This window comes from Squalius cephalus, assembly GCF_949319135.1.
Source record: "Squalius cephalus genome assembly, chromosome: 12".
NCBI classification, from domain to species: domain Eukaryota; kingdom Metazoa; phylum Chordata; class Actinopteri; order Cypriniformes; family Leuciscidae; genus Squalius; species Squalius cephalus.
The window spans coordinates 35,254,462-35,270,261 of NC_137133.1; the positions used below are offsets into that span (position 1 = coordinate 35,254,462).

Here is a 15,800-nt window from a genome sequence, read left to right on the forward strand (position 1 = left end):
ACAATTGAAAATGGGCATTTTGTATTGCAAATATTGTTGGTAACTGCATGCAGTGCTTCTGCCAAATGAATAAATGTAAACATGCATGTGTACATGTAACAGCATTGCAAATGTGCACATAATGCAATGATACATATTTCCAACAGCAGCATGCTACACGATCACATGACCACACAGTTCAGTGAGTGACATTACATTACAGCATCATTGTGAAAATATTTTTTTTTAATCCAATTTTACTTAATCAGAATGGTATGATACTTGGTGACTTTTGTGAATCAGCCACACACACACACACACACACACACACACACACACACACACACGCCACACACATCGTGGACATGATTCAAAAAGGTTAAATGGTCCTAAAAAAAAAAAAAAAAAAACGGTCACACTTTTACTCCTCACGGTCAAAAATGACCAGCATGGAAATGAATGGGAATTTAAAAGAAAGTTTTAAAATACAGAACATATTTTTGGTCTACAATCTACAAATCAGCCACAATGCAGAAAAAAACACAGCAATTAAGCGATTAATTGAAAACTAATAATAGTAAAAACAAATATTAATAATAGTATTGTATTGTAAAAATTGTGGAAACAAATGGATCATAATTATTGCATAAAAATTACTTGCATCCTAAAATGCAAAATATTACATAAAAAATATTATTGAAAAAAAAAATGTTACATTGATTTTAATTAAAAAAGAGAGAGAAAAAATAAGTTACATTTGAGGTGTGTGACGCCTATATGAGGAGAACCAGAATCATTTCTATAGTTTTATATCCAAAATTGTTTAGTCTTTTTTTTATATAAGTTGATTTTTATTAGAATGCTTGCATTTATTTTTTGTTGATTGTTGAATCTGTATCTGCCTTGTAACAGCCTGTGAGGATGATTTGGCAATACATTTAAAACACAACCAGCATAATATAGTGTATCGGCAGTGTAATCAGATTGAAAAAGCACATTTCATTGCAGGGTTCAGTATTATAAGCAGTTTGCTCTGCTGTAAACTCTACTAAGTACAGTACAGTATACCACGTACATAAATAGTATGAGTAATACGCTAGTATGCAATTCCAAACAGCCCAGTCATTTGTGCTGTATATGTTTCTGGTGCCGCTTTAATGTGAGTGTTTTACTCTCTGTATATGTAAAGCTTACAGAAATGTAAGACGGCTGCACTGACTTCATTGGCTGCTCATCAGAGACTCTGGTGGACGTTTGACCTCCCATTGATCACAGATGCCAGTTTGATTTAAATGGGAGCCATTATGTCGGTATAGGATTGTGGCTCATTTGAAAGCGAATGAAACTGAAAGAGAAAAATGGGCAGAATTGCAGAATGAAAGGGAGAAGTAGATCTTTACATTGTCTAAAGAAAATATCAGTGGTGTTTTCCTGTGCAAAAGTTAAATATGTTGCTATGTTAAAGCCCCACACACCTATTTTAGCTTAAAGAATTAAGTTCAGCTGCTGCCTGTATAATGAAGTATACGAAGTATAATGCAGAAATTAAGTATAATCAAATTGGCTGTACAAGTCGTTTCAACTTAAATTATATGAAAGTGACTTGAGTTGAATCTCATATAACTAATTTTGATGAGGAAAAATATTGAACATGCTATGACTTATTAATCACATCATTTTTTATTTATTTTGGTTGTATTTATTTACTTTCATAGTATTTTATATTGCATTAATAACTTTAAATTAGATTATTTTTATATTTTCAGTTTTCATTTAAAACAATTTTTGGTTTCTGGTGTCAAGGTGTCATTGTTATAGTGTATTTACTGTATATATTTAAGTACTGAGTAATATTAATTAACTACATGTACTTACTATAGGGTTATAGGATTAGGATTTGGTTGAGGGTTAGTTGAATGTAATTATGCATCATTTACTGTTATTACTATGGTAAGTACATATAACATTATGTAACAAGGGCACTGTAAAATAAAGTGTTACTGTATTTTGTTCTGTTTAGCTTTCATTTATTTTTAGATCAGTTTAATTTTTAGTGATTTCAGCTTCAACTTATTTGTTTCAGTTAGTTTCCAAGGCAACATTTTTACCAATTTGTATAGTTTTAGTTAACAATAACAACACGCTCAGTGCTCAACACAGCATGCTAATTTTTCCATATGCTTCAGCTTAAAGTGAGGAATTAAAAAAATAACACTTATGTATAGCATATGTATTAACAAATGAATATCTATTGTTACTGTACATTATAATGTTGTGATGCCTAAATTCACTACTGTTTCATTTTTTAGCCAAAATAGTGTAAGTGGTATGTGCCATTTCATTGAGGAATCATTCATGTCTGTAGCAGAAATGCTTTGTGGAGATGTTACAAAGCTTAGTGTTAGTGGTTTGTTCAGATCATTGACTCTAAATATAAGCAGCAGTAGTAGTGATGCTTGACTTAGAAAACACCTCTAAATACAGAAAACTGGATGCAAGCGTCTGTGGTGAAGAAAAATGTATTTAAAGAGAGAAGGTACAGCACAAACCAACCTTCACACAGCTGTTCCAGGCCACAGCACGCACACACAAACACACTGAGTAATTAAGCACAATCATTACACACATAGATGCAGAAAACAGCCTTATTGGTGTGGGTCATTTCAGTGTGATATTTTGCCTGGCGGGCCTGAGCATCCATCTCCCCGATCGTGCACCGGGTCAATACAGTGGGGGAGATGTAGCCGTTCTGTCCTGTAAAGCAGCATTATCTCAGTGCCAGCAGCAGGACTGATGCCATTTCATTCTGCACTATTATCTTCCTCCGCTTTGGCTTCTTGAATTAATGTGACCTGTTGACTAATTCTTGTTTTCTGCCTTGTAGTTTCCTAACTGATTATTGAGTTTCTTTGCAAGTGTTCTCAAATTAAAATGCTAGGCATTCTGTATATAACCAGACTTTTACTTTTTTGTTTTTTTAAATGTGAGTGGTGTTTGCATGTGCCAGCAGCCTGCCATGATTCTAGGCTGTTGTGGGTGGATGTTAGTGTTGTAGGTGGATGTTAGAGTGTTGTGAGTGGTTGTTAGGCTGTTGTGGGTGTATGTTAGGGTGTTGTAGGTGGTTGTTAGGGTGTTGTGGGTGGATTTTAGGGTGTTGTATGTGGTTGTTATGGTAGTGTGGGTGTATGTTAGGGTGTTGTAGGTGTATGTTAGGGTGTTGTGGGTGGATATTAGTGTTGTGAGTGGTTGTTAGGGTGTTGTAGGTGGTTGTTAGGGTGCTGTAGATGGTTGTTAGGGTGTTGTGGGTGGATGTTAGGGTGTTGTGGGTGGTTGTTAGGGTGTTGTGGGTGGATATTAGTGTTGTGAGTGGTTGTTAGGGTGTTGTAGGTAGGGTTGCAAAGGAGCGGAAAATTTCCGGTAAATTTCCGGAAAGTTTCCGGTAAATTTCCATGGGAAGTTAAGCTGGGGAATTTTGGAAATATTCATTACCACGGCAACCGCTTGCGCGTCCACTCTGAAAGTAACTGTACACATAAGAGATGGATAGATACATTATTGAAGGTTATTTCTATTCGTTAGAATATTGATATATGAACTTGTTGTCAAGTAAGCCCCGTTGCGAGCATGTGCGTCTCTCTAAACTTTCAGTGTGCTGCACTGCTCTAGTTGACTTCTGCACCTTCCCCCCCGAAAATATCACGTTCATTTTGAAAACGTAATTTCTTTTGTGGATCCTCTTGGTCTTTCTTCATGTTTCTTTGACAAATATCAGTGTCTCAGTCTCACGCACGCTGCACGTGAGTTAACCACGCCTACTTATTTACATGTTGCGGTATACACGGAATAAAAAAACAGAATAAAAATCTGTTACGGTTGACATTTTCTTCCGCGGTAACGATATATACCGTCATACCGCCCAGCCCTACTTATGTGGTAAATAAAGTTATGCTAGCTTATTTAGCATCTAACTTATCAGCTTGCTATCTACTAGATGAATACATTTGTATGTGATATTTGCAATTTAAACATTTAATAAATATATTTTCCCATAATATCATCAAAACTTACTTCACTTTGTTTAGTCCACAGGCTCAAATGTGTGCCTTCAATAGTCTTGTGCTTTGGGCTTCTGTACATGTGATGGAGGCATGCACAGTGCCAGTAGGGGGTGTGGTCTCAATAGCCATGCAGTAAGCAGTGTGCCATGTGTGTGTGATTGAAGAATGGCATGGATATTCAAGTGTATTTGAATGGCATCTGTTTGTTTTAGTCAAGATTATGCTAAAATATACTTTCCTCAGCTATATTTAAGTTCCATATGAAGAGCCAACCTTCAACTTTGAAAATTCCCAGTTTATTCCCGTTTATTCCCATAAATTCCTGTTAATTCCCTTAAATTCCCATTAATTCCCATGGAAAGTTTCCATCTTTGAAAATTCCCAGAATTTTGCAACCCTAGTTGTAGGTGGTTATTAGGGTGCTGTAGATGGTTGTTAGGGTGTTGTGGGTGGTTGTTAGGGTGTTGTGGGTGGATGTTAGGGTGCTGTAGATGGTTGTTAGGGTGCTGTGGCTGGATGTTAGGGTGTTGTGTGTGTATGTTAGGGTGTTGTGGGTGGATGTTAGGGTGTTGTAGGTGGTTGTTAGGGTGTTGTGGGTCGCTGTTAGGGTGTTTTGGGTGGATGTTAGGGTGTTGTAGGTGGTTGTTAGGGTGCTGTGGCTGGATGTTAGGGTGTTGTGGGTAGATGTTAGTGTTGTAGGTGGATGTAAGAGTGTTGTGAGTGGTTGTTATGGTGCTGTAGGTGGTTGTTAGAGTGTTGTAGGTGGATGTAATAGTGTTGTGAGTGGTTGTTAGGCTGTTGTAGGTGGTTGTTAGGTTGCTGTAGGTGGTTGTTAGGTTGCTGTAGGTGGTTGTTAGGGTGTTGTGGGTGGATGTTAGGGTGCTGTAGGTGAATGTTAGTGTGTTGTAGGTGGTTGTTAGAGTGTTGTGGGTGGATGTTAGAGTGTTATAGGGGGTTGTTAGGGTGTTGTGGGTGGATGTTAGGGTGGATGTTAGGGTGTTGTGAGTGGTTGTGAGTGTTGTGGGTGGATGTTAGGGTGTCGTGGGTGTGTGTTAGTGTGTTGTGAGTGGTTGTTAGGGTGTTGTGGGTGTATGTTAGGGTGTTGTAGGTGGTTGTTAGGGTGTTATAGGTGGTTGTGAGAGTGTTGTGAGTGGTTGTTAGGGTGTTGTAGGTGGATGTTAGGGTGTTGTGGGTGGTTGTGAGAGTGTTGTGGGTGGATGTAAGGGTGTTGTGTTTGAATGTTATAGTGTTGTGGGTGGTTGTGAGAGTGTTGTGATTGGTTGTTAGGGTGTTGTGGGTGTATGTTAGGGTGTTGTAGGTCGTTGTTAGGGTGTTGTGGGTTGATGCTAAGGTGTTGTGGGTGGTTGTGAGAGTGTTGTTGGTGGATGTAAGGGTGTTGTGTTTGAATGTTAGAGTGTTGTGGGTGGTTGTTAGGGTGTTGTGGGTGGAGGCTACCTATGCATTTTTTAATTCAAATTAATTTCTGAATGGCGCACAACCCTACTATTGGTATAAAATATTTAGATCTAGTTGTAAATGTATACTTTTTTTTTTTGTTGCTTTTACTTAAAGATGCAGTGTAAATAGTCACTTAGTAAATGCTTGTTTATAAAGTTACTTTCAGTTCTTCTGGAGTAACCTAAGGTTAAATGCAATGCAAAAGGACATGCACAGCATTGTGTTTGCAGATGTCCAGTACGCGCTAACACAACTTTACCAGTGTATTGAGAGGAAGACGATGAATCTAATTGAGCGGCTCAGGCCATCTTTATGCACGAGTCCAGCTGTCTTGACCTGGAAAAGCCTCTCGAGTGTAACTGGGGAACCGGGTTTAGTGCAGGTGCAGGATTGCAGGAGCAGTTATCATGCTCTTCCAGCAGGGCTGCTTCTAATCTTTAGATGCACGTAAGCAGATTTGGGTCGCCGTAGAACCATCTCACAGACTGAAACCCTCTGATAGCAGGTGCCATCATCTCTGTGGGGTTCTGCTTTCCTCAGTTTGTGCCTGTAGAAGAGCCACTGGCCCTGGAGGACGTCCTGTGATGACATGCTGATCTGCACGCTCTACTAACTCTGCTCTCACCTGAATAAGAGCTTTATCTCAAGCTAAAGTCAAAGAATCTTAGATTCGACTGACGGGAATGCCTGATTCTGATTGATTTATATTGCGCTTTTAACAATACACACGGCTGCTTCACAGAAAATCATGATTTTAATGTTCATAATATCTTAAAATCTTCATTACTATAGGCATATTTAGCAGTACCATGTGTCTGGTCAATCATGCCATTATATGATCAGATATTTTCATTGTACAACAGTGATTTTCAGTACTTTTCTCAGGTAGATAATTTCCTACATATAATATTCATTTCATTCCACATGTTTGTTAGACTTTGAGAATTAATGCAAACAACTTTTTGTTAAGCTACCTCTTAATTTAGGGACCCATGAAATCAGTTTTATTTATTCCCCAAATCTGTTATTATAATTAATATTGAGGATTTTATTTTTTCCTGCTAAATATCGACCCGCCCTACATACATTTCAGCGGTAGTTTCATGTCTGCCATATAACTCAGTCCACACTCTCTTTGTTCTCACATAATAAAATACAAATATTAATTGTAGTTGAAAATATGTCCTATTATTAATTTATTTGTGAAGTAGACTGGCATATTCGCTTTGTAATTGGTTCCAGCTCTCCCTGTTGTGGTTTATTTTGCTTTAATGACCAGCTGTATGTTTCAATTTTCTTATAAATCTCATCTGACTCTAAATTCATATTGTGAAATACTCAATATGACCACACATTCATTCACGCCATTGCGTGTCTACCATAAACAGATACAGTAAAACTAATGAACTATAGTACTTGGCAGAAGATGTGTTTATTGGGATCATTAATCATTTTAATTCATTGAACACTGGCATCATTTATCATTTTGCTGTTGCATTATGTCGAAGAATGTAATGTCTCTCATGGAGTAACTTGTGGTATTTTCCAGTCTAGCATTGATATATTGTGATGATTATTCTCTGAATGTCATGCTATGCCTTCAATGTTGTGGCATGTTTCTATGTTTAAGGACATGCATCATTGTTAGTGCTTGTAAATGTCATCAAACAAGGTCAAAGTTTCAGTTTTCAATTGAGTTTGGTGTGATGCTGAAGCTTGATGCTCACTGATTGAACAAATACCACTGCATCGTTTCAGAAAGCAAATGCAAGACCGAGCAATCACTGTGCTGTTTAGATCTGTTCTATCAATACCGACTCATGGTCAGCCTGGTTTCCACACTGATGGGCTACGGGAAGAGTATTTCCAGCTTGTTTGAGCAGGATAATCAAAAGAGCCCGTTCCATTAGCGTCCTCGCGCTGGACTCAGCCCAGGCAGTGACAAGCACGAGGATGTTGCCAGATTGGAATCCATTATGAACCGTTCTGCTCATGTCTCCACATTAGCCAGCGACTGATTCCACTGCAGTTTCTGTAAGCCACTGGTTATGCTTCAGGAGCGTGAGAGCGCAATGCAAAAAATGGGAGATGGGAGTGGAAAGTTCAAATTAAAGAATATTTCATTTTTGTTAATTTCCATAATGACCAGCGCAATCTACCAAGAGCAACGCAAATTAGCGTCTGATTTAAGACATGCACTTTTTGGACGGTAAATAAATACCAGTAAATTGACAAGCGCAAACCTTAGTAAATCACCTTGCATGATTCATTTTAATGCTCTCCTCCTAGAAATACTGCGTCTGAAAGGGAAACTCCTACATTTGCATATGCAATAAGCTCAGCCGCAAAAATATCCTTAATTTTTAAATCCTGACGCTCGTTTTTTTAACGCCAAAAGAGGGTTTGCGCTGGCGCAAGCTGTTAGTAAATCTGGCTCCAAGTGGGAACCGAGCACGGTACTAGAATTATTTGAAGGGAATAATCTAAATCAAACTTTCAAATAATCTAACAAACAAAATCAAACATTTAAGTTCATTAATAATACACTGAACGGCATTGACCCAACAATATTCAAAATTATTAAAATGACGTGACATTTTTTTTTTTGTATGTATTGTATTTCCTTTATTTCTTCGTCTGCTGATTTGCTAAGATGTGTGTGGATCCTGTTGTTTTCTTTTAAAAAACACCACAGGTTTGTCAGTGCTAACACACTGTGTGCACACTGTATCATGTTATTTGAAAGGTGCCTAATTTTATCTCAGCGGTCTCCTAAAACCTTTCATTTTCTCATAATAAACACTGCACACCATCTTGTTTCTCAGAGTCTGAAAACGGTTCGTTTAAAGATTGGCCCAGTCTGTTGTGATTGGTCGACAGTGATATGAATGATAGCGTCTATTTCCCTATAGCAATTCCAGCCGAATCCTTTTAAAGTGCAAGCAAAGTGGATTGGCAGCACTGAAAACAGCATCTTCTCGAGTCTCGACATGTCGACACACGAAACCAAACTCCTCCAGTCTCAGCTACAACTGCAGCGTTTGAGGGGCGGGGCAAAGCAGGCGCAGTTCGTGGGCAGCCAATGAAGATCACAGGCCGCTATTATGCAAATATGCAACAGGAAGTGAGACTGGAATTACTGACGACTCGTTTCAGCAGTTCAGAATCGATTCTTTATTTTAGGAGACATTAAATGTATTGGTCATGCACTTTGATCATTAAAACTTTGCAGACCCTTTACATTCACATACAGCCCTATTTCACATTGCATGAGAGGTGATATTCGAAAAAGCGTAATCGGGGCACTTTAAACCTGTATTTAAACCTGTGTTTTTGCTCAGGACGAGGACACGTGTCAGTCTGTGCATACAGGACATGTTGACATCTATGAAGTTTGATTGGACTCATGGCGTACCAACTAATATATGTGACCCTTGACCACAAAACCAGTCACATGGGTCAATTTTTTTAAATTTAGATGTATACATCATCTGATAGCTGAATAAATAAGCTTTTAATTGATGTATGGTTTGTTAGGATAGGACAATATTTGGCCGAGATACAACTGTATTGATACAAAATCTGGAATCTGAGGGTGCAAAAAAAATCTAAACATTGAGAAAATCTCCTTTAAAGTTGTGCATTCATGTTCACGATTGTGCTGCATTCACTCACAAAAATAAATGTTTTATATATTTACGGTAGGAAATTTACAAAATATCTTCATGGAACATGATCTTTACTTAATATCCTAATGATTTTTGGCATAAAAGAAAAATCCATAATTTCGACCCATACAATGTATTGTTGGCTATTGCCACAAATATACCCATGCGACATGTGACTGGTTTTGTGATCCAGGGTCACATATGTGCTTTTCTTCCTTTTAAAAGTTGATAAGTCTGTTTATTTTATTTTACTATTCTAACTATGGTTATGGTTTTCCCCCTGCTGTCCGCCACTGAAATGGGTCACAACCCTCCTGTGACTGCTATATTGTGACCCATTTTTGGTCCACGGCTGTAAAACAGCACTAGGAATAATATCTGTCCGGTACCATCAGATAGAAGGAGCTTCTCTGTGGCCCCATGTCTCTTTTGGCTTTTGCTCACTTTTTGAGCTAGATGCATTAGCAGCACGATGTGAATCTGTTGCATTAACAAGCATGCAATATCATTTCTAACTGGACTGTCTGTCAGTATTTGTGGTCACGACCTGTGCCTTTCGAATCTTTGTGCAACATCAATCATTTTTGATTTCTTAGCCTATTATATTAGAGATGAATTCATTGCCATTCAAGCAGTATTATCACAGGGTGTCATATCTGAACATACAAAAGCCTTTTCCTCTGAGAGCGGCTTATAAACAAACACATAATAGAGCGATTCAATTACTGGCCTCTAGATAAACCACCAGTGGGACTCGCCAATGCCAATAAAGCTGATAAAAGAGATTCTGAATGTATCTGTCACACACTTCAGACCGAAACCTATTTAAACTAAGCTGCAAGAAAATCATCTATTCTGGCTTGGAACCAGTTCATTCATGTGGCAATTTGTAGAGTTTATTTCCTTTCAATTTGGGGAAGTTGGAAAAGGCACAATTCATCCTCAGGGAAAATTGCATTGGTTTTTATGTGCAAAATAGTCGCCTTTATTACACTATCCCAGATAAATTTAAAATTATGATTTTTTAATATTTCCAGAACAAAGCAACAATCTTGCAAGATCTCTGTTTATTCAACTTACATTTTTTTTACATTTCAGTGCCAGTGGAAAATTAGAAAAGGGTCTGTTTGTTCTTGCTACAGCTGATTTTAGTAAAAAATGTAAATAAATATTACGGCAGTAGGGCAAGTCATTCTGGTGAGGGAGGCATAGACCAACTAAACTTACTTGGATTCAAGTCAGTATCTCATAATGGGATGTATGATGGACACCATATGCTTGTGAGCCACGATTTGATTCCTGGTCCAAAAATATGTGGACGGCCCCTTCTAATTTATAGGTTTGATTATTCTTCAATTTCTTCTAAGGACAAATCATAAATGGTTCAAATGTTTATATGTGAATTAAAGCCTAAATTCAATCTGTTCATCATATAAAGCGATCGAGTCTTTTCAGAAAATTTGGACTAAATCACTCAATTCATATGGATTAGTTTTATGATCTCTTTATGAACTTTTTGAAGCGTCAAAGTGGTAGTTGCGTAGCTGTCAATGGAGGGACAGAAAACTCTCAGATTTCATCAAAAATATCTTCATTTGTGTTCATTTCTGAAGATGAACAGAAGTCGTACGGGTTTGGAACGACATGAGGGAGAGTAAGCAATGACAGAGATTTCATTTTTGTGTGAACTAACCCTTTAATACACCATTCAATGACATGCTAGAGAATTGTGTGCATTCAACTGTTTTTCGAGAGTCTTTTTCTGTTCCGGCGCGACAGTGACCCAAAGTGAGGTCTATATGAAAATGATTTACTGACTCCGGTGTCAGAGTAAACCTTTGGGATGAATTGGAGCCGTCTAAATATCACGAACAATATTTTTGAATAAAGCAGCATTTCCATCCTATGTGTATTGAGGGAACACAATCCTCACTTCTGAGGAAACTGATGGACAGAATAAAAATGGAAATGAAAGCTGCGTCCTCTGGGGAAGTCATTGTGACTCCTTTACTAAATATAATAAATGACTTCAAATTGCTTTAGAAATATTTAGAGGAAAACAAAACAGCCTATCCTTTTGGGTTATTGTAATAATTTCATTATTAAGTTACTTGTGCATATGCATAATTATGTCTCAGCTTTCTTTAATCTTACTATAAATTAGATATTTAAAACTTGCTAACTTTTATTCAATAAGACGTGCATAAGCTATGATGAAAACACCTAATTTTCAAATTTTCATGAAAATATATGGATTGAAACCCAGCTATTGATGCTATTGTGTCTAAATGGAAGCACATTCCTACAATACGTTTCAATATTCCCAGAAGAGAAGGATTAATGTGTTTGAGAGTAAATGTTCAACAAGACATAAGAGCACCAGTGAGATCAGACTGTTGTTGAGGGATCACAGGCTCGCTGTTCCCGTTCATCCCGAAGGAGTTCAATGTGTCTTCACGTCTGGGTTTGTGCAGGCCAGTCAAGTTCATCCCCACCAGAGTCAGGAAAGCAAAGAGAAAACAATCCTCCCAAAACTATTCCAATGAAATTGGAAGCAAATAACGTCACAGCATGGTCTGTTGGTCAAGATCTGATTTCACTGGAATTACTGAAATAGCCAAACCTATTAATAAAAGAGGAGAGTCCACATACTTTTGGTCATATAGTGTGTGTTTTAGACACTGTGGATGAGAAAACTCCTCTCCAGTCAACATGCTCATTATAAACGCCTTCTGAAATAAACTAGTCAAGGTCTCTGTATCTCGTACTCCTTTGGAGAAACAAGACCCGTCACAGATTGTATTCAGAGGCAACTTTGTAGCACTCACAAGACGGGTTGGGGAACAGGGTCATTCCCAAGAGAACCACCGGCTCAGTGGTTTCCACAGCACTGAGGATTCATAAATCAAAAGTTGAGCTGCGTAATATCATAAAGCACCCAGAGAGCCTTTCGAGGCCGCTGCGTATGTGTGTGTAATATACTTAAGAAGCCGGAAGCAACAAACTACTGCAGCGTCTACAGACAGAAATGAACACACACCACAAAACACGAGTACAAGCCAGCCGTCTGTCATCTGGTTCTGATGGGTCTCGGACAGCAGGGGAAAGTAGTTGCAAGTGCAAGCAATAAAATGCATCTAATCGTGCACAGTTTGAACAGTTCCGAAGGAAATAAATGCATTATCTTTTGTCATTGGCCAATTGAACTCTACACTGAAAAATGCTGGGTTGTTTCAACCCATGTTTTGGTCAAATATGGTCAAACGTAACCATAGGGTTTAAAAAAGGTTTTACCAATGGTTGGGTTTGTCCATATTTGACTCAAACATAGGTTGAAACAAGAGTGTATGAGATTTTGGTGCAAATTCATCTGTCACTTGTGTGTATTGATGCTTTTTTTGGCTACTTGTGCATGTACAATCTCGACATTTTCGCATGTTTAAGAAGATTTGTAGTTCTCTCAGTGTGATGTGCAATGAAACAAAACCAGTTGAGAGCCACTGTCGTATACTCTTACTTTTAGTTTAGTTCTGTGATATCAGTTAAAAGTGCTGTTTTGTGTCCTGTGAAATGATCTGATGAGCAGGTCGAGGACACAGATGAGTGCTGTCATTGGTCGCCTCACCTCAGAGCTCGGTCGCTGTCCGCGGAGCTGAACGGACTGAAGGATGCTTTAATCCAGCAGGAGAACAAACCTGTCCGGCGTCTGATTCCATGAGGCTTCACTGTATTAAAATCCAACTCATGTAGTGACACAGAACACACTGAAGCATTGCACGAGGAAAAGACTCGGAAAACAAACGTTTGCAAATAGAAAAAGCCTGCTTGGATTCCAGCGTGTCTCACAGCTGCGCTCGGATGAAATCACGATGCAATTCACCTCATTCCCGAATGCTTGTGTGTGCGCTCTCTCTCTCTCTCACTCACTCACTCACTCTCTCACACACACACTTGCGTGCTCACACATACACACACTTTTTTTCTTTCCCTCCCCACATCTCTTTCTCTCTCTCTCTCTCTCTCTCTCTCTCTCTTTCTATTTCAATTCAATTTAGTGTTTTATAGCGGAACATTTGAATAGCTAAAAAAGTAGCGCAAAATATTTTAAATAAAATAGTACAAATTGAATTAAACAAGGTGTATTCTCAAAATAGAATATTAAAATATTAATAAGTTTTATAAAATATAATAAATAAATTATCATCTACCCTTATTTTTGCCAATCCTATAGTGATCTAAAGCGATAAGCCCCTTACGTGCATCACAGTGATTTTATGGGTAATGTGTTTGAAAATATATTTATAAATTTAGCTGATGAATGAAGAGCATTTGTTTTTCTGTTGTTTGTAATTGATTTGAATAGCAAATGCACATGAAAAATAAATATTTGAATAGGTCGGTTCAGATAGGGGAGATTGAGGTGGTTATGAGCATGAAATATTTAGAGGAGACCCAGCGCTGATATTGACTCCATGCATATATTTGGCCGCTCTTTCCAGGAATGCTATTTAGACAAACAATGTCATTTAGATCTTCTTTCTGGGTTTCAACTTCATAATTATGTTTATATACATATGCATAATTAAGTCTCCGACTTCTTTGTTTAATAATCGCATACTATCATACACTCTTACTATTTGTGCTGTAAGTGCATATTGTGTGTATGCATGAAGTAGATGATGGAGTGCATGTGTCAGAATGTGCATCTGAAAGCCGAAGATCGCCGCGTGCGAGGCTGTAGTTCGCTGATGTGGCGTGAGTTCATGCTGTGCTGCTGTTCCTCATGTGTCTTCAGTTTCAGGACCAACACAAAGAAACATCTCCAAAGAGACTATCAGAAAAGAAGGTAGCGTGAATGTTTAGTTTAGTGTTATGACAGCAGAAAGATGTGCAGTCTGGAGTGTTGGAGTGTGTGTTCAGCTGTCACATCTCTTATCTCCTCTGGTCAGAGAGGCGGTCCGATTGTCCCGATCTGTGCGAAACATCTCTCATGTTTCCCAGTCTACACTCATTCCTCTTTCCTCTTGCTCAGATATTGCTCTTTTGTGGCTCAGGAGATTTAATAGTGCTTTTTATTCTTCAGTGTTTCTACCACTTGGATGTCATTTCAGCTTAAATTACATTAAACTGACTTGAATTAGTTGAATCTTGTGTAAGTTATACAAAAAGTTGAAAATTGCTTGTTTTAATGAGTTAAAGCAATGTAAAAACATATGTGGAAAAACTTATTGATCATAAACTGTATATATATATATATATATATATATATATATATATATATATATATATATATATATATATATATATATTTACAGTGAAGGATAAATGAAATTATGCATATGCACATAATTAGAGATATGAATCATAAGGAATTTAATGCATTTGTTTCTCCTAAAGAAGTTTAGTTACTTGATTCTAAATAACAGTCATAACTTAATATTTTTCAACTATAACCATATTGTATCTAATCAGTAACTTCTCATTAATGAGTGAATGCATACAGGTTTAAAAGTTTTGAATGTTACCATGTTTTTACCACGCTATTACTTCATTATAGCCCCCTTTTTTAATAATTAAAAATTGAGAAATTATTTGATTTTTCATTATATGAACTACAGCAAAAACCAGTGTGATGCAAGAAAATATATATATATTTGTATCAATATTTATGAGACATTTCATTATATGAAATTAATAAGAACATATCATATGAGAATTACCAGTATGAATTCAATTGCGTCCAATGGATTTAATTAAATTAATTTGAAACTTATAACTCATGACTGCTCAAAACAATCTCAATTTATGAAATCTGCATATGCTTTTTCTAACAAAACAACACCAAAAAATATATATATTACTCTGAAATGTTTTCTAACAAAATATATTCATTTTACTCACATAAACGTTTACATTCATGTGAAAAAAAAAATATATATATATATATAAACAGCTTGAATCTCCTTTTCATTAATGGTCCGTCAATAGGTGGCAGCAAAGTGAAATATGGACTTTTTCTTTTCCAAACCCGCTTTCCTTTTTCAATTTTAGATTATTTGGTCTATGAACTTTTGCTTTACAAACACATGTTAAAAACAAACAAACAAACAAAAAACAGCATCATTTCCATGTGTATAGCCACAGTTTACTTTTGGGACAAAACGAGAAAAGAAAAAAATCTCTTATAATATTTGTTTAAAAAATCTGAAAAACTTAAATGATGTGTATTTTCACCATCTTAACATTTAAAAAAAAAAAAAATCTTATTCTTAACATTGTTATTTTAGTATAATTTATATATTATTATAATTTTTATTAATCATTTGAATTAGCTTTATATATATATATATATATATATATATATATATATATATATATATATATATATATATATATATATATATATATATTAGGGCTGTCAAACGATTAATCGCGATTAATCGCATCCAAAATAAAACTTTGTGTTTACATAATACATGTGTGTGTACGGTGTATAATTATTTTCTATATATAAATACACACACATGCATATATATATTTAAGAAAATGTGTTATTTAAATATAAAATATTTATATATAATATAAATTATATATAATATAAATATATATACACAGTATATATATGCAAATATTTCTT

The 15,800-nt window shown here is 36.6% G+C and overlaps 1 protein-coding gene across 2 annotated transcripts in view; it reads right to left on the reverse strand.

Moving 5' to 3' along the window:
* The window catches only part of tmem121ab (transmembrane protein 121Ab), a 53,321-nt gene extending 40,265 nt beyond the window's left edge, over positions 1 to 13,056 (reverse strand). The window contains exons 1-2 of one of the 2 annotated variants that reach the window (XM_079888850.1): positions 12,789 to 13,056; positions 1,174 to 1,324 (exon numbers count right to left, since the gene is read on the reverse strand). The gene's annotated coding sequence lies outside the window, so the exon portion shown is untranslated. The remainder of the gene's footprint in view (positions 1 to 1,173; positions 1,325 to 12,788) is intronic. The other variant, XM_079888849.1, reaches the window with a different exon arrangement.
* Between the last annotated feature and the right edge of the window lie 2,744 nt (positions 13,057 to 15,800).